The sequence below is a fragment of the Salmo salar genome, chromosome 13 (assembly GCF_965601325.2).
Source record: "Salmo salar chromosome 13, fSalSal1, whole genome shotgun sequence".
NCBI classification, from domain to species: Eukaryota; Metazoa; Chordata; class Actinopteri; order Salmoniformes; family Salmonidae; genus Salmo; species Salmo salar.
The window spans coordinates 69,007,898-69,027,402 of record NC_138303.1 but is presented as its reverse complement, the minus strand read 5'-3'; the positions used below and the strand labels follow the sequence as shown (position 1 = coordinate 69,027,402).

General features: G+C 44.2%; 1 long non-coding RNA gene across 1 annotated transcript; it reads right to left on the bottom strand.

The window, feature by feature from the left end:
• Nucleotides 1-2,878: 2,878 nt before the first annotated feature.
• On the bottom strand, nt 2,879-18,824 carry LOC145860056 (uncharacterized). Its single transcript, XR_014380140.1, has 2 exons — nt 18,088-18,824; nt 2,879-4,696 (listed from the first exon to the last, which is right to left on the bottom strand). It is a non-coding gene; the product is annotated as an uncharacterized LOC145860056 (long non-coding RNA).
• Nucleotides 18,825-19,505: the final 681 nt, after the last annotated feature.

Genomic DNA, 19,505 nt, shown 5'->3' with positions numbered 1-19,505 from the left:
TGTGTGTGCAACTAGGGCTGAAGTTGAATAAAATATAATTTATGGTTCAGCTGCTAGTGGCATAGAGAGACACCCACACCCTATAAGGGCTGGCAAAATCTGGCAGAGAGAGGGGAACAGGACAGGGGGCAGGACAGGGCCTGGAATCAGACTGAGTAATGACCCAGTGAAATGTACCCGAATTCTCTCAGTACGCCAAGACACTTTAAATACACTACTTGACTAAAAGTATGTGGGCACCTGCTCGTCGAACATTGCATTCCAAAGTCATGGGTGTTAATATGGAGTTGGTCCCCCCTTTACTGCTATAACAGCCTCCACTCTTCTCGGAAGGCTTTCCACTAGATGTTGGAACATTGCTGCGGGGACTTGCTTCCATTCAGCCACAAGAGCATTAGTGAGGTTGGGCACTGATGAACCATGAAAAACAGCCCCAGACCGCTATTCCTCCTCCTACAGTTGGTACTATGCATTCGGCAGTGGTGGAAAAAGTACTCAATTGTCATACTTGAGTAAAAGTAAAGATACCTTAATAGAACTTGACTCAAGTAGAAGTGAAAGTCACCCAGTAAAATACTACTTGAGTAAAAGTCCAAAAGTATTTGGTTTTAAATATACTTAAGTTTCAAAAGTAAAAGTATAAATCATTTCAAATTCCTCATATTAAGCAAGCCAGACGACACTATTTTCTTTTCTTTTTTTATTGACGGATAGCCAGGGGTACACTCCAACCCTCAGACATAATTTACAAATGAAGCATTTGTGTTTAGTGAGTCTGCCAGATCAGAGGCAGTAGAGATGACCAGGGATGTTCTCTTGATAAGTGTAACAAGTACTTTTGGGTGTCAGGGAAAATGTATAGAGTAAAAACTACATTATTTTCTTTAGGAATGTAGTGAAGTAAAAGTAAAAGTTGGCAAAAAAATTAATAGTAAAATAACGTACAGATACAGACAAAAATGACTTAAGTAGTACTTTAAGGTATTTCTATTTGAGTGCTTTACACCACTGGCATTCGGGCAGGTAGCGTTCACCTGGCATCCGCCTAACCCGTATTCGTTGGTCAGACTGCCTGATAGTAAAGCGTGATTCATCACTCCAGAGAACGCGTTTCCACTGCTTCAGAGTCCAATAGCAGCGAGCTTTACACCACGCCAGCTGACGCTTACCATTGCACATGGTGATCTTAGGCTTGTGGGCGGGTGCTTGGCCATGGAAAACCATTTCATGAAGCTCCCAACGAACAGTTATTGTGCTAACGTTGCTTCCTGAGGCAGTTTGGAACTCAGCAGTGAGTGTTGCAGCTGAGGGCAGACAATTTTTATGCGCTACGCGCTTCAGCAATCTGCGGTCCTGTTCTGTGAGCTTGTGTGGCCTATCACTTCGTGGCTGAGCCGTTGTGGCTCCTAGACGTTTCCACTTCACAATAACAGCACTTACATTTGACCGGAGCAGCTTTAGTAGGGCAGAAATTTGACAACTGACTGGCTCGTTGAATGTCACTGAGCTCTTCAGTAAGGCCATTCTACTGCCAATGTTTGTCTACGGATATTGCATGGCTGTTTGCTCGATTTTATACACCTGTCAGCAACGAGTAGGGCTAAAATAGCTGAATCCAGTAATTTGAAGGAGTGTCCACATACATGTGTATATACACTGCTCAAAAAATTAAAGGGAACACTTAAACAACACATCCTAGATCTGAATGAAGGAAATAATCTTATTAAATACTTTTTCTTTACATAGTTGAATGTGCTGACAACAAAATCACACAAAAATAATGGAAATCCAATTTATCAACCCATGGAGGTCTGGATTTGGAGTCACACTCAAAATTAAAGCGGAAAACCACACTACAGGCTGATCCAACTTTGATGTAATGTCCTTAAAACAAGTCAAAATGAGGCTTAGTAGTGTGTGTGGCCTCCACGTGCCTGTATGACCTCCCTACAATGCCTGGGCATGCTCCTGATGAGGTGGCGGATGGTCTCCTGAGGGATCTCCTCCCAGACCTGGACTAAAGCATCCGCCAACTCCTGGACAGTCTGTGGTGCAACGTGGCATTGGTGGATGGAGCGAGACATGATGTCCCAGATGTGCTCAATTGGATTCAGGTCTGGGGAACGGGAGGGCCAGTCCATAGCATCAATGCCTTCCTCTTGCAGGAACTGCTGACACACTCCAGCCACATGAGATCTAGCATTGTCTTGCATTAGGAGGAACCCAGGGCCAACCGCACCAGCATATGGTCTCACAAGGGGTCTGAGGATCTCATCTCGGTACCTAATGGCAGTCAGGCTACCTCTGGCGAGCACATGGAGGGCTGTGCGGCCCCCCCAAAGAAATGCCACCCCACACCATGACTGACCCACCGCCAAACCGGTCATGCTGGAGGATGTTGCAGGCAGCAGAACGTTCTCCACGGCGTCTCCAGACTCTGTCACGTCTGTCACATGTGCTCAGTGTGAACCTGCTTTCATCTGTGAAGAGCACAGGGCGCCAGTGGCGAATTTGAGCAGACACATGCACATTTGTGGCCTTCTGGAGGTCATTTTGCAGGGCTCTGGCAGTGCTCCTCCTGCTCCTCCTTGCACAAAGGCGGAGGTAGCGGTCCTGCTGCTGGGTTGTTGCCCTCCTACGGCCTCCTCCACGTCTCCTGATGTACTGGCCTGTCTCCTGGTAGCGCCTCCATGCTCTGGACACTACGCTGACAGACACAGCAAACCTTCTTGCCACAGCTCGCATTGATGTGCCATCCTGGATGAGCTGCACTACCTGAGCCACTTGTGTGGGTTGTAGACTCCGTCTCATGCTACCACTAGAGTGAAAGCACCGCCAGCATTCAAAAGTGACCAAAACATCAGCCAGGAAGCATAGGAACTGAGAAGTGGTCTGTGGTCTCCACCTGCAGAACCAGTCCTTTATTGGGGGTGTCTTGCTTATTGCCTATCATTTCCACCTGTTGTCTATTCCATTTGCACAACAGCATGTGAAATGTATTCTCAATCAGTGTTGCTTCCTAAGTGGACAGTTTGATTTCACAGAAGTGTGATTGACTTGGAGTTACATTGTGTTGTTTAAGTGTTCCCTTTATTTTTTTGAGCAGTATATAGTGTATGTTACCAAGTACCAAGACTGTATTTCACAATACACATTTCAACCCTCTATGAAACTGACAAGCAGGGCACGTGACCCCTGAGTAGTCCGGCCCTGCACAGGGCTATTCAACTATATTCTTATGGGGCCAAATTGCATTTTGTTTGTGCATCTTGTGCGCATCATATAAGGAAACAGAGTCCTAGCTTTCAGGAATGGGGTCATAGAAGCTTATAGCCTAAACTGTTCAAATGCTAGAGCCAAATTCATAGGAAGAAAATAAATTCAACATGCCACATTGGCTTCAGAAAGCGCCAGAAACCTGTTTAAGAGAGTGTTTTATTCTAACACTGTCTTCTACCATTCCTTGCTGGCAAAGTACCAGGATGTTGTCTCTGGTTTTGAATCTGAATTTAGAGAACTGAATTTGAAAACTGAATCTGAATGCATCTGAGAAGTTGAATAAATGTAACTTTGGTAAACTTGAAATTATGGTTTGTAAATGTGATACACAGACAATTAATGCAATAGCCTTGGGAATAGCCTTGGGAAGTAGTCCCAGGCTTTCTGGGACTGGTTAGCCTGGACTAGATATTAGGGGTAGAAAACAGACAAGACAGTTTAGGTAGGAGGGGGGAAGTGTTTGGGTTTAATGGTGGACACGCAACCGCTGTGATAAATATAGCCTCCACCTGACCACACAGTACAACTGACTGGGCAGGCTCTGGTTTCAATGGGGGTTGACCAACCAGCGATACCCACCACCATGCAAACAAGCACTCCTCTCCCTCCTCACTGTCAACCATATAATAGCACTGATCTTTAAATAGAAAGTTCAATAAACACAAACTGCGTTCACTAGATGTCTTAGTAGTTGGTTTCTTAGTCTGTATTTAAAATACAGGTGGGCAAGTTTTGTGGGATTTTATACATATTTTCCCCAAAATGTCATACATAAGGATTGTATTTAGTGCGGCTTAAAAAAAAGCTGAAACAACTTGATATGATGTTCAGGATGAGACAAAGTCAGATCTTATTTATTTCTCAAAGGCCCAGTCAACTGTGATTTTCCTGTGTTTATATATATATATATACGGCTCAAAAAAATAAAGGGAACACTTAAATCAAATCAAATCAAATTTATTTTTATATAGCCCTTCGTACATCAGCTGATATTCTCAAAGTGCTGTACAGAAACCCAGCCTAAAACCCCAAACAGCAAGCAAAGCATGTGAAAGAAGCACGGTGGCTAGGAAAAACTCCCTAGGAAAAACTCCCTAGAAAGGCCAAAAACCTAGGAAGAAACCTAGAGAGGAACCAGGCTATGAGGGGTGGCCAGTCCTCTTCTGGCTGTGCAGGGTGGATATTATAACAGAACATAGTCAAGATGTTAAAATGTTCATAAATGACCAGCATGGTCAAATAATAATAATCATAGTAGTTGTCGAGGGTGCAACAAGCACGTCCGGTGAACAGGTCAGGGTTCCATAGCCGCAGGCAGAACAGTTGAAACTGGAGCAGCAGCACGGCCAGGTGGACTGGGGACAGCAAGGAGTCATCATACCAGGTAGTCCTGAGGCATGGTCCTAGGGCTCAGGTCCTCCGAGAGAAAGACAGAAAGAGAGAAAGAGAGAATTAGAGAGAGCATATTTAAATACACACAGGACACCGGATAAGACAAGAGAAATACTCCAGATGTAACAGACTGACCCTAGCCCCCCGACACATAAACTACTGCAGCATAAATACTGGAGGCTGAGACAGGAGGGATCAGAAGACACTGTGGCCCCTTCCGATGATACCCCCGGACAGGGCCAAACAGGCAGGATATAACCCCACCCACTTTGCCAAAGCACAGCCCCCACACCACTAGAGGGATGTCTCCAACCACCAACTTACCGTCCTAAGACAAGGCCGAGTATAGCCCACAACGATCTCCGCCATGGCACAACCCAAGGGGGGGGCGCCAACCCAGACAGGAAGACCACGTCAGTGACTCAACCCACTCAAGTGACGCACCCCTCCCATGGACGGCATGGAAGAACACCAGTAGGCCAGTGACTCAGCCCCTGTAAACAACACAATGTAACTCCAAGTCAATCACACTTCTGTGAAATCAAACTGTCCACTTAGGAAGCAACACTGATTGACAATACATTTCACATGCTGTTGTGCAAATGGAATAGACAACAGGTGGAAATTATAGGCAATTAGCAAGACACCCCCAATAAAGGAGTGGTTCTGCAGGTGGGGACCACATACCACTTCTCAGTTCCTATGCTTCCTGGCTGATGTTTTGGTCACTTTTGAATGCTGGCGGTGCTTTCCCTCTAGTGGTAGCATGAGAAGGAGTCTACAACCCACACAAGTGGCTCAGGTAGTGCAGCTCATCCAGGATGGCACATCAATGCGAGCTGTGGCAAGAAGGTTTGCTGTGGCAAGAAGGTTTGCTGTGTCTGTCAGCGTAGTGTCCAGAGCATGGAGGTGCTACCAGGAGACAGGCCAGTACATCAGGAGACGTGGAGGAGGCCGTAGGAGGGCAACAACCCAGCAGGAGGACCGCTACCTCCGCCTTTGTGCAAGGAGGAGCAGGAGAAGCACTGCCAGAGCCCTGCAAAATGACCTCCAGCAGGCCACAAATGTGCATGTGTCTGCTCAAACGGTCAGAAACAGACTCCATGAGGGTGGTATGAGGGCCCGACGTCCACAGGTGGGGGTTGTGCTTACAGCCCAACACCGTGCAGGACGTTTGGCGTTTGCCAGAGAACACCAAGATTGGCAAATTTGCCACTGGTGCCCTGTGCTCTTCACAGATGAAAGCAGGTTCACACTGAGCACGTGACAGACGTGACAGAGTCTGGAGATGCCGTGGAGAACGTTCTGCTGCCTGCAACATCCTCCAGCATGACCGGTTTGGCGGTGGGTCAGTCATGGTGTGGGGTGGCATTTCTTTGGGGGGCCGCACAGCCCTCCATGTGCTCGCCAGAGGTAGCCTGACTGCCATTAGGTACCGAGATGAGACCCTCAGACCCCTTGTGAGACCATATGCTGGTGCAGTTGGCCCTGGGTTCCTCCTAATGCAAGACAATGCTAGACCTCATGTGGCTGGAGTGTGTCAGCAGTTCCTGCAAGAGGAAGGCATTGATGCTATGGACTGGCCCGCCCGTTCCCCAGACCTGAATCCAATTGAGCACATCTGGGACATCATGTCTCGCTCCATCCACCAACGCCACGTTGCACCACAGACTGTCCAGGAGTTGGCGGATGCTTTAGTCCAGGTCTGGGAGGAGATCCCTCAGGAGACCATCCGCCACCTCATCAGGAGCATGCCCAGGCGTTGTAGGGAGGTCATACAGGCACATGGAGGCCACACACACTACTGAGCCTCATTTTGACTTGTTTTAAGGACATTACATCAAAGTTGGATCAGCCTGTAGTGTGGTTTTCCACTTTAATTTTGAGTGTGACTCCAAATCCAGAACTCCATGGGTTGATAAATTGGATTTCCATTGATTATTTTTGTGTGATTTTGTTGTCAGCACATTCAACTATGTAAAGAAAAAAGTATTTAATGAGATTATTTATTTCATTCAGATCTAGGATGTGTTGTTTAAGTGTTCCCTTTATTTTTTTGAGCAGTATATATATATATATATATATATATACACAGTTGAAGTGGGAAGTTTACATACACCTTAGCCAAATACATTTAAACTCAGTTTTTCACAATTCCTGACATTTAATCTGAGTAAAACTTCCCTGTCTTAGGCCAGTTAGGATCACCACTTTATTTTAAGAATGTGAAATTTCAGAATAATAGAAGAGAGAATTACTTATTTCAGCTTTTATTTCTTTCATCACATTCCCAGTGGGTCAGAAGTTTACATACACTCAATTAGTATTTGGTTGCATTGCCTTTAAATTGTTTAACTTGGGTCAAATGTTTCAGGTAGCCTTCCACAAGCTTCCCACAATAAATTGAGTGAATTTCAGCCCATTCCTCCTGACAGAGCTGTTGTAACTGAGTCAGGTTTGTAGGCGCTGTTGTAACTGAGTCAGGTTTGTAGGCCTCCTTGCTCGCACACACTTTTTCAGTTCTGCCCACACATTTTCTATAGGATTGAGGTCAGGGCTTTGTGATGGCCACTCCAATACCTTGACTTTGTTGTCCTTAAGCCATTTTGACACAACTTTGGAAGTATGCTTGGTGTCATTGTCCACTTGGAAGACCCATTTGCGACCAAGCTTTAACTTCCTGACTGATGTCTTCAGATGTTGCTTCAATATATCCACATAACTTTCATTCCTCATGCTGCCATCTATTTTGTGAAGTGGACCAGTCCCTCCTGCAGCAAAGCACCCCCACAACATGATGCTGCCACCCCCGTGCTTCACGGTTGGGATGTTGTTCTTCGGCTTGCAAGCCTCCCCCTTTTTCCTCCAAACATAATGATGGTCATTATGGCCAAACAGCTCTATTTTTGTTTTATCAGACCAGAGGACATTTCTCCAAAAAGTATGATCTTTGTCCCCATGTGCAGTTGCAAACTGTATTCTGGCTTTTTTATGGCGGTTTTGGAGCAGTGGCTTCTTCCTTTCTGAGCGGCCTTTCAGGTTATGTCGATATAGGACTCGCTTTACTGTGGATATAGATACTTTTGTACCTGTTTCCTCCAGCATCTTCACAAGGTTCTTTGCTGTTGTTCGGGGATTGATTTTCACTTTTTCCACCAAAGTACGTTCATCTCTTGGAGACAGAACACGTCTCCTTCCTGAGCGGTATGACGGTTACGTGGTCCCATGGTGTTTATACTTGCGTACTATTGTTTGTATAGATGAACGTGGTACCTTCAGGCATTTGGAAATTGCTCCCAAGGATGAACCATATTTTTTCTGAGGTCTTGGCTGATTTCTTTTGATTTTCCCATGATGTCAAGCAAAGAGTTTGAAGGTAGGCCTTGAAATACATCCACAAGTACACCTCCAATTGAATCAATTGATGTCAATTAGCCTCTCAGAAGCTTCTAAAGCCATGACATCATTTTCTGGAAATTTCCAAGCTGTTTAAAGGCACAGTCAACTTAGTGTATGTAAACTTCTGACCCACTGGAATTGTGATACAGTGAATTATAATTGAAATAATCTGTCTGTAAACAATTCTTGGAAAAATGACTTGTTTCATGCACAAAGTAGATGTCCTAACTGACTTGCCAAAACTATAGTTTGTTAACAAGACATTTGTGGAGTGGTTGAAAAATGAGTTTTAGTGACTTCAATCTAAGTGTATGTAAACTTCCGACTTCAACTGTATATAGGTCCTGGATGGCAGGAAGTTCTACCCCAGTGATGTACTGGTCCGTACGCGCTACCCTTTGTAGCGATTTATGGCCGGATGCCGAGCAGTTGCCATAACAGGCGGTGATGCCAGGTGGTAAATTTGTTAAAAGATCAATAATAAGAGATTTCAAAAACTCTCTGCCAATAACAGCTATTTTTCAATTTTCCCCTTCCCACCGACCATTCCCCGAAAGTCCTAGTGAAATTATTGGTTGAGAAAGTTAATTACTTCCACAAGAGTGAGGATCAGGGTAGGATTATGGGCTTGGAAATGTTATGGGGAATCCTAATGGCGCCCTCTTTGTTGGATGAGTAACCCCCTCCACAACCCTGCTCCTTTGTCTCCCACCTTAAGCACTGAGCCAAAAGTTGAAACACCTTGTGTTATGTACAGTCGTGGCCAAAAGTATTGAGAATGACACGATTCATAATTTTCACAAAGTCTGCTGCCTCAGTGTCTTTAGATATTTTTGTCAGATGTTACTATGGAATACTGAAGTATAATTACAAGCATTTAATAAGTGTCAAAGGCTTTCATTGACAATTACATGAAGTTGATGCAAAGAGTCAATATTTGCAGTGTTGACCCTTCTTTTTCAAGACCTCTGCAATCCGCCCTGGCATGCTGTCAATTAACTTCTGGGCCACATCCTGACTGATGGCAGCCCATTCTTGCATAATCAATGCCTGGAGTTTGTCAGAATTTGTGGGATTTTGTTTGTCCACCTGCCTCTTGAGGATTGACCACAAGTTCTTAATGGGATTAAGTTCTGGAGAGTTTCCTGACCATGGACCCAAACTATTGATGTTTTGTTCCCCGAGCCACTTTGCCCTTCTTGACACCAGGCCATCCTCCAAAAGTCTTTGCCTCACTGTGTGTGCAGATGCACTCACACCTGCCTGCTGCAATTCCTGAACAAGCTCTGTACTGGTGGTGCCGCAGCTGAATCAACTTTAGGAGACGGTCCTGGCACTTGCTGGACTTTCTTGTGCACCCTGAAGCCTTCTTCACAACAATTGAACCGCTCTCCTTGAAGTTCTTGATGATCCGATAAGTGGTTGATTTAGGTGCAATCTTACTGGCAGCAATATCCTTGCCTGTGAAGCCCTTTTTGTGCAAAGCAATGATGACGGCACGTGTTTCCTTGCAGGTAACCATGGTTGACAGGAAGAACAATGATTCCAAGCACCACCCTCCTTTTGAAGCTTCCAGTCTGTTATTCGAACTCAATCAGCATGACAGAATGATCTCCAGCCTTGTCCTCGTCAACACTCACACCTGTGTTAACGAGAGAATCACTGACATGATGTCAGCTGGTCCTTTTGTGGCAGGGCTGAAATGCAGTGGAAATGTATTTTGGGGATTCAGTTCATTTGCATGGTAAAGAGGGACTTTGCAATTAATTGCAATTCATCTGATTCACTCTTCATAACATTCTGGAGTATACGCAAATTGCCGTCATACAAACTGGGGCAGCAGACTTCGTGAAAATTAATATTTGTGTCATTCTCAAAACCTTTGGCCATGACTGTATGCCTCTGTAGTGTTCAGAATCAGGTTTCAAAAGGCTAGAAGTATTTTTGGCAGCTGCAGCTTGGCACCATGCTGTTCTGACATGGGTTGTAAAGTTGACATGGCTACCTCCTCCAAAGGGTCAAGTTGTACGGATTACAAGTCTCTCTGCCTTCGTCAGAGTTTCTGTGATATGTTTTATTTTTCACCCATTAGTAGACTTCAGAGTCAAAACGTTTGATCAAACATAACAATGTGGATTTAATCATATAGTACATTTGGGGTGGCAGGTAACCTAGTGTTTAGAGCATTGGACTAGTAACCAAAAGGTTGCAAGATCGAATCCCTGAGCTGACAAGGTAGAAATCTGTCGTTCTGCTCCTGAACAGGGCACAACCCACTGTTCCTAGGCTGTCATTGAAAATAAGAATTTGTTCTTAACTGACTTGCCTAGTTAAATAAAGGTAAAACAAAATGTTTATTAAAGTGTACTGTCACATCTACTCCCGTTCTTCTCCTTTGTCGTTTGATGTTGCCGGTTTACTAAAAAACGGTCCTAGCATTCATCATTATGAGCACCTGGCATTCATCGGAGTGGGAGCTGTAACCTATACGTCACCTCTCACTCTGCCTGCCCTGTAAGAAGCTGAGCCCCTGGTTTGTGGGTCCATTCAAGTTTCTCCGGAGGGTCAACGAGGTGACGTATTGGTCACATGAACTCCCGTTCCTCCCCTCTGGCAGTCGACGTCGCCTGTTTACTAACCACCGGTCCAGGCATTCATCATTCATCATTAGGTACACCTGGACTCCATCATTTCACTGATTACCTCCCCTATATCGGTCACTCCCTTAGTTCCATGCCCGAGGCAGTATTGACTATGTGTCTCATGTCTATGCGCTACTCATATAGTTATATTGTTTTACATTCCGTTTTATTTTTATTAAACTCACCACCTGCACTTGCTTTCCTACTCCCGTCATATACATTACATGTACATAGATGACAGTAACATGGTTCAGGTCTTTCCTAACAGGGAATATTATGGTCTGTGACATTAATGGAACTCACGTCCATACTTGGGCCACTACTGTTCCTGCTATACAGTGCATTCGGAAAGTATTCAGACCCCTTGACTTTTTTCACATATTGTTACAATACAGCCTTATTCTAAATAGATTTTTTTTTATACCTCCACAATCTACACACAATACCCAATAATGACAAAGCAAAAACCGTTTTTTAGAAATGTTTGCAAATTTATAAAAAATAAAATACTGAAATATGATATTTACATAAGTATTCAGACCCTTTACTCTGTACTTTGTTGAAACACCTTCGGCAGCGATTACAGCCTCGAATCTTCTTGTGTATGATGCTACAAGCTTGGCACACCTGTATTTGCGGAGTTTCTTCCATTCTTCTCTGATGATCCTCTCAAGCTCTGTCAGGTTGGTTGGGGAGCATCGTTGCTCATCTATTTTCAGGGATGTCCAGAGATGTTCGATCGGGTTCAAGTCTGGCCTGTGGCTGAGCCACTCAAGGACATTCAGAGACTTGTCCCGAAGCCACTCCTGCGTTTACTTGGCTGTGTGCTTAGGGTCGATGTCTTGCTGGAAGCTGAACCTTTGCCCCAGTCTGAGGTCCTGATCACTCTGGACCTCAGGTCAAGGATCTCTCTGTACTTTGCTGCGTTCATCTTTCCCTTGATCCTGACTAGTCTCCCAGAAAAACATCCCAACGCATGGTGCTGCCACCACCGTGCTTCACTGTAGGGATGGCTCTGCATTTGTCCTCGTGTTCCTAGACCTGAGTGCTGCTTATGATACCATCGATCAGCACACTCTTTTGGAGAGATTGGAAACCCAAATTGGTCTACACAGACAAGTTCTGGCCTGGTTTAGATCTTATCTGTCGGAAAGATATCAGTTTTTCTCTGTAGATGGATTGTCCTCTGACAAATCAACTGTACATTTCGGTGTTCCTCAAGGCTCCGTTTTAGGACCACTATTGTTTTCACTATATATTTTACCTCTTGGTGATGTCATCGGAAACATAATGTTAACTTTCACTTCTATGTGGACGACACACAGCTGTACATTTCGATGAAACATGGTGAAGCCTGTCACGTCCTGACCAGTAAAAAAGGTTGTTTGTTATTGTAGTTTGGTCAGGGCGTGGCAGGGGGTGTTTGTTTAGAGTGTTTCGGGGTTTGTTGGGCTATGTTCTTATTAGTCTATTTCTATGTTAGTTCTAGTATGTCTATTACTTTGTGGTGTTTATTGGGTTGACCTTCAATTGGAAGCAGCTGCTCCTCGTTGCTTCTAATTGAAGGTCCTATTTAAGAGGGGTGGTTTTTCTATGGGATTTGTGGGTAGTTATTTCCTGTTTTGTGTTCGTGCACCTGACGGGACTGTTTAGTGTCTTTTGTTGTTTTTGTATGCGTGTTTCTTTTGTTTTCCTTCTTTAATAAAATAAGAAGATGAGTTTACACGTTCCCGCTGCGTTTTGGTCCAATCCCTACGACACCCGTGACAAAGCCCCAAAATTGACCTCCTTGGAAGCCTGTGTTTCAGACATAAGGAAGTGGATGGCGACAAATGTTCTACTTTTAAACTCGGACAAAACAGAGATGCTAGTTCTAGGTCCCAAGAAACAAAGAGATCTTCTGTTGAATCTGACAATTAATCTTGATGGTTGTACAGTCGTCTCAAATAAAACTGTGAAGGACCTTGGCGTTACTCTGGACCCTGATCTCTTTTTTGACTAGCATATCAAGACTGTTTAAAGGACAGCTTTTGTCCATCTATGTAACATTGCAAAAATCAGAAACTTTCTGTCCAAAAATTATGCAAAAAAATGTACCCATGCTTTTGTCACTTCTAGATTAGACTACTGCAATGCTCTACTTTCCGGCTACCCGGTAAAGCACTAAATAAACTTCAGTTAGTGCTAAACACGGCTGCTAGAATCTTGACTAGAACCCCAAAAAAGTATCATATTACTCCAGTGCTAGCTTCTCTACACTGGCTTCCTGTTAAGGTTAGTCCTGATTTCAAGGTTTTACTGCTAACCTACAAAGCATTACATGGGCTTGCTCCTACCTATGTTTCTGATTTGGTCCTGCCGTACATACCTACACGTACACTACGGTCACAAGATGCAGCCTTCCTTATTGTCCCTAGAATTTCTAAGCAAACAGCTGGAGGCAGGGCTTTCTCCTATAGAGCTCACTTTTTATGGAATGGTCTGCCTATCCATGTGAGAGACGCAGACTCGGTCTCAACCTTTAAGTTTTTATTGAAGCCTCATCTCTTCAGTAGGTCCTATGATTGAGTGTAGTCTGGCCCAGGAGTGTGAAGCTGAACGGAAAGGCACTGGAGCAACGAACCGCCCTTGCTGTCTCTACTTGGCCGGTTCCCCTCTCTCCACTGGGATACTTTGCCTCAAACCCTATTGCGGGGGCTGAGTCACTGGCTTACTGGTCCTCTTCCATGCCTTCCCTAGGAGGGGTGCGTCACTTGAGTGGGTTGAGTCACTGACGGGACCTTCCTGTCTGGGTTGGCGCCCCCCTCTCGGGTTCGTGCCGTGGGGGAGATCTTTGTGGGCTATACTCGGCCTTGTCTCAGGATAGTAAGTTGGTGGTTGAAGATATCTCTCTAGTGGTGTGGGGGCTGTGCTTTGGCAAAGTGGGTGGGGTTATATCCTGCCTGTTTGGCCCTGTCCGGGGGTAACATCAGACGGGATCACAGTGTCTCCCGACACCTCCTGTCTCAGCCTCCAGTATTTATGCTGCAATACCTTGTGTCGGAGGGCTAGGGTCAGTCTGTTATATCTGGAGACTTTTTCTCCTGTCTTATCCGGTGTCCTGTGTGAATTTAAGTATGCTTTCTCTAATTCTCTCCCTCTCTTTTTCTCTCTCTCTCTCTCTCTCTCTTTTTCTCTCTGAGGACCTGAGCCCTAGGACCATGCCTCAGGACTACCTGGCCTGATGACTCCTTGCTGCCTCCAGTCCACCTGGTCGTGCTGCTGCTCCAGTTTCAACTGTTCTGCCTGCGGCTATGGAACCCTGACCTGTTCACCGGACGTGCTACCTTGTCCCAGACCTGCTATTTTAAACTCTCTAGAGACTGCAGGTACGGTAGAGATACTCTGAATGACTGGCTATGAAAAGCCAACTGACATCTACTCCTGAGGTGCTGACCTGTTGCACCCTCGACAACCACTGTGATTATTATTATTTGGCCCTGCTGGTCATCTATGAACATTTGAACATCTTGGCCATGTTCTGTTATAATCTCCACCCGGCACAGCCGGCTTCTACACCTGCTTCTACACCTTTGTTGCTTGCTGTTTGGGGTTTTAGGCTGGGTTTCTGTACAGCACTTTGTGACATCAGCTGATGTAAATACATTTGATTGATTGATTGATTGATTGATTGATGCTGTATCTACAACATTAAATAACATTTCTAACCTAATTTGGCTAATCACATCCCTTGGTCAGTTTGCCTTGCACTAGGCAGGTGTCTGTGTTTGAAAGGATGCTGTATGCCTGAAGAATTGTTCTTCATGTTTCCTCAGTCTGTATGAACTCGTCATGCCTGCATAACCCAAATAAGACTAATCAGCTGTCTGCATAGAAAAACATTGACCTAGACAACAAGACAGTATAAAAAGTATCAGTAACACTTTACTTGACACCCAGCATCCTAACACATTATGACACAGTCATAACCATATCATAACAGCTGACAGAACCTGTTATAATATGCTCATAACACGGTCATGACACATATTTAGACCTGTTGTGACATATATTGCGTCATTTTATGTCACTTACATGAGAGTGTCAAAACCCACAAAACCTACCACAGTAGTTATTTAATGGCTGGTTATGACACCTAGATAAGAGTGTAAAAACCAACAAAACCTATCACACAAGGCCAAACATTCCATTACACCATAGCCTACGTGTCAACAGGATGTTTATGTTGTGTATATATTGTAATGAAACAGGCAGGCAGGGAGCAGGTCTCGAACCCTCGACCTTCAAGCCCGAAGTCCGGCGCGCTATCGACTGTGCCGCAAAAGCATGCTCAAGCGGCAGAGTCGATTTCCGCGCTTATAAACCCAGGGTCGTTACAATATATATATTTTTAATTGATTGTATTAAATGATAATTGTAATTGCGCACACATTGATGTCAGACATGCACCTACCCCAATGCTCTGTTGCTGGTGACAGAGATGAATGCAGGAGCAGACTTCAGGAGCAGGAAAAGACACCCTCTTTTTGACTAATGACAGATATAAGGGGCATATACGTGATAGGCCTTTCTGACTTGTATGATTATGATGGTCGCAATGCTTCTTGATAGTGTTATAAAGTGTATTTCCTTGGTCCAAGTAATGGCACGGGATGGTCATAATGCTTCTTGACAGGGGTATAAAGTGTATTTTCTTAGTCTAAGTAAAGTGACACAGGATGGTCTGCCACACAGAAGAAATATCAGCCTGCGCAGAGAATCAACTTCACTCAATTTTCTAGAGTTTTCCCCGTTAGTTAACACCATCAACCTTTCCCTTTACTGTGAAAATTGTGATCAAATAAATGCAATATTAACCACTTTCAATGAAACATACCAAAACAAAACGATACACTGAAAAGAGATTTTGTTGTAGGCAGAACGCATCGGAGTATAATTCTATTGCATTGACAGGTACAACTCAGGCCCTTACTCTACACAGACCAGTGCGCCATAACCAATCAGAGCTGCAATTAGGCCTATATGCAAATAGACCATTGCCATATGGGTCTGTGCCATTCACTTTGAACTGGACTGTTTTTACAGCATGAATGGTTGTGAGTAGATGCGAATGTTTTGAGCTCAAAGCGAGAGCTACATCTAGTGACGTGTGCACATTTGAACATTTGTTCATACCCTTTGCTAGTTAGAGAGTTATTAATCCAATTATAGGTTATTTTTACTCAGCAATGAGAAAGTGATTGCTTCCTACAAAAGCAGAAAACGTGTGCATTTCTGGACATCTTTTAAAAGCGTGTCAGGTAAAGGGCTTTTTTTGTCTTAAAGGGGCAGTGTTGTATTTTGAGACAGGCTTGTATAAGATAAGTAGCCAATATTTATTTAACTAGGCAAGTCAGTTAAGAACATGTTCTTATTTTCAATGACGGCCTAGGAACAGGTTAACTGCCTTGTTCAGGGGCAGAACAACAGATTTTTACCTTGTCGGTTCGGGGATTTGATCTTCTAACCTTTCAGTTACTAGTCCAACGCTCTAACCACTAGGTTACCTGCCTCCCCAAAAGGCAGAGGTTAGCATAATTTGTCAGATTCTCTGTAATAACGGTATGGGAATTATGCATTTTATTTTGTAAAGTGGTTTCTTGCATCAAACAACACAACAACATTTTCAGTCACCTCCTTGTCTGAAGGACGAGTGGATTAACAGGTTAATGTCAAGCCCTGCATTTTTTTTTTTTAAAGACTCATATTCCATGAGTCTTTTCAAAAAGACAATGTAAAACTACATTGAACACCACACATTGGCTGCTACTGTAGGCTGAGTGATAGAACAGCTATTTCCATGTTAAAATGTTATGGGATGCATTTTCTCCATTGTTTTTGAAAGCAGGTCACTCTGGTGGGCCTGCATTATGATCAAGTAGCAGTAGAATACCACTATTAAAATGAACAGTCTCAGTGTTAAAAGTAAACGAGGGCCGGAAGTTGAACAGAATTTTGACAACATTCAAGTTTGTGCTCAAATGAGAGGGACCGTTAGCCAACGTTAGCCAGTTAGTTTGGGTGCTTGACTGCCGTTGTCGGATCCTCTGCGAAGAGTCCAATGTGCGCTCTGAACATTCCGACAGCGAAACGCTCCAAAATGTACAAACAGACAATCTGACAACGCTCTGTGAAATTATGAACGCCCAGAGCCCACTATGAAATTACGAACTCCCAGAGCGCACTCTGAGCCCACTCTGGCACTCCAGATTGAATTTAGGAACACACCCTTTAGGACGGACCATATTATGACAGGTTATGACAAGTTATGTCAGCTGTTATGACATATTATGACATGGTTATGACCATGTCATAACGTGTTATGACACTGGGTGTCAACTAAAGTGTTACCAAAGTATCTGCAGTCTATGTATTGAGGTGGTTGGACTATGAGGTTAGAGAAATTTTGCGGCCTGAGCTGGTTTCCATATCCTGTGTAGTCATAGTGCTTTCGTAGCTTTTGTAGTGTGAAGGTCTGTCAGTTCACATGCATCGTACAGTATAACGGCCCTCCATTGCATAGCTGTTCCAGCTCAGATCTGGGCAGCTGTAGTGTGTGAAATGTTTGCAGCTGCAATGTCAGGAGACCGAGAGACATTCTCAGACACTGCTGCTTGCCTCAACAGCTCGACTAATGATTATAGGGAAGAAACACACTCAAAACACACAGGCCCATTACTGCACTGCTGAGGTTATCGCTATCAAGTTGTAAGTTAACAGTGTTGTCTGCCCATGCCAGCCCAGTAGACTCATTCCAATTTCATAATGCAACAACATCTTTAATTTAGAAAGTGTATCCATTGCAAAAATCTGGATGGTCAGCTTTAATCAGAGGACATTTAAAGATGCAGTAAGTCATGTCAGAAGGTATCAGATTCTTTACTTACCATCAACAGCTGCAAATTCCAATGAACCTACATCACGTTTTGAATTACACTTTCCTTGCTTTGTCTAACAACACTACCATGAGCCTAGCAAATAAGTTTTGTAGGTCAGAGTGCATTACTTATTTAGTTTCATAGAACAAACGTTTGCATGTTTCGCTCACTGGGTTTAGCCACAGAGCTAGCAAGGTTGCCTTGGCAAGTTCAGGGGTGTTTCCTAACAACCCGTGCCTCAGAGGGAGTCAACTTCTGCATTGCGCAACAAATTCCCATGATTGGTGAATCTGTTCGGAATTAACAACTAGAGTGACAGCTAAAATGGCTTTGAAAAAATACGATTTCAGCTAAAAATAACAAAATAACAACATTATGACATTCACTAATCATAAACTATTTACATATAATTGACATTTCGGTAGATATAATAGACATTTTGTGGACAGAATTCTTACTTACTGAGTCTTTAAGAGTGCTGATGAGTGACGACCGTTTAGGAATGTGTGGGAATGGGCATGGGGAGGCCAGCAGGGGGGTGGGTGGCGGGAACTGGGAAAGAGCCCAATTTGGTCATCCCGCTGTTGAAGGTGAACATGCAGGAGACAGCTGTGTAACAAGAGAAAGGGTTTTGATTCAGGGCAAGAGCATCGTGACCAGCCCACACCCCTCCATATCCGCTCACAGTGGTAGAGGGAGGGAGGGGGTGGAGTAGCCGGTCGGGGTAGAAGTGGTAGAAGTTGGGACTAGGGTGTAGTGGTAGAAGTTGGGACTAGGGTGAGGGTAGGCAAAGGGGTTAGGGTGTTATTAAAGGACAAGATAGAAAGAGTGAAGACATTGTGTGTGAAGGCTGGGATGCAGGCTGTTGCCATTGCCAATTGGCCAGATCACACGACAGACTGGCAGGGTTGGGATGCCTGTCTCCCCAAGGCACTTCACCTGTCACCATGGCTCTTTCTCTGCCTCAGTGTTGGGCTCAACTTTATTATTAGCAAAGTTGAAGAATTGTTCTGACTAAACACGAGAACGGTATAATTTATACACACTTCAACAAAAACATTACCGAGCTGTGCATGAGGGCCTCCACTGACCCAAGCTCCTGTACAGCTTCTATTCCCAAGCCATAAGACTGCTAAATAGCTACAAAAAATGGCTACACAGACTACAGTGGGGGAAAAAGTATTTGATCCCCTGCTGATTTTGTACGTTTGCCCACTGACAAAGAAAGGATCAGTCTATAATTTTAATGGTAGGTTTATTTGAACAGTGAGAGACAGAATAACAACAAAAATATCCAGAAAAACGCATGTCAAAAATGTTATTAAATGATTTGCATTTTAATGAGGTAAATAAGTATTTGACCCCCTCTCAATCAGAAAGATTTATGGCTCCCAGGTGTCTTTTATACATGTAACGAGCTGAGATTAGGAGCACACTCTTAAAGGGAGAGCTCCTAACCACAGCTTGTTACCTGTAAAAAAGACACCTGTCCACAGAAGCAATCAATCAGTCAGATTCCAAACTCTCCACCATGGCCAAGACCAAAGAGCTCTCCAAGGATGTCAGGGACAAGATTGTAGACCTACACAAGGCTGGAATGGGCTACAAGACCATCGCCAAGCAGCTTGGTGAGAAGGTGACAACAGTTGGTGCGATTATTCGCAAATGGAAGAAACACAAAAGAACTGTCAATATCCCTCCGCCTGGGGATCCATGCAAGATCTCACCTCGTGGAGTTGCAATGATCATGAGAACGGTGAGGAATCAGCCCAGAACTACACGGGACGATCTTGTCAATGATCTCAAGGCAGCTGGGACCATAGTCACCAAGAAAACAATTGGTAACACACTACGCCGTGAAGGACTGAAATCCAGC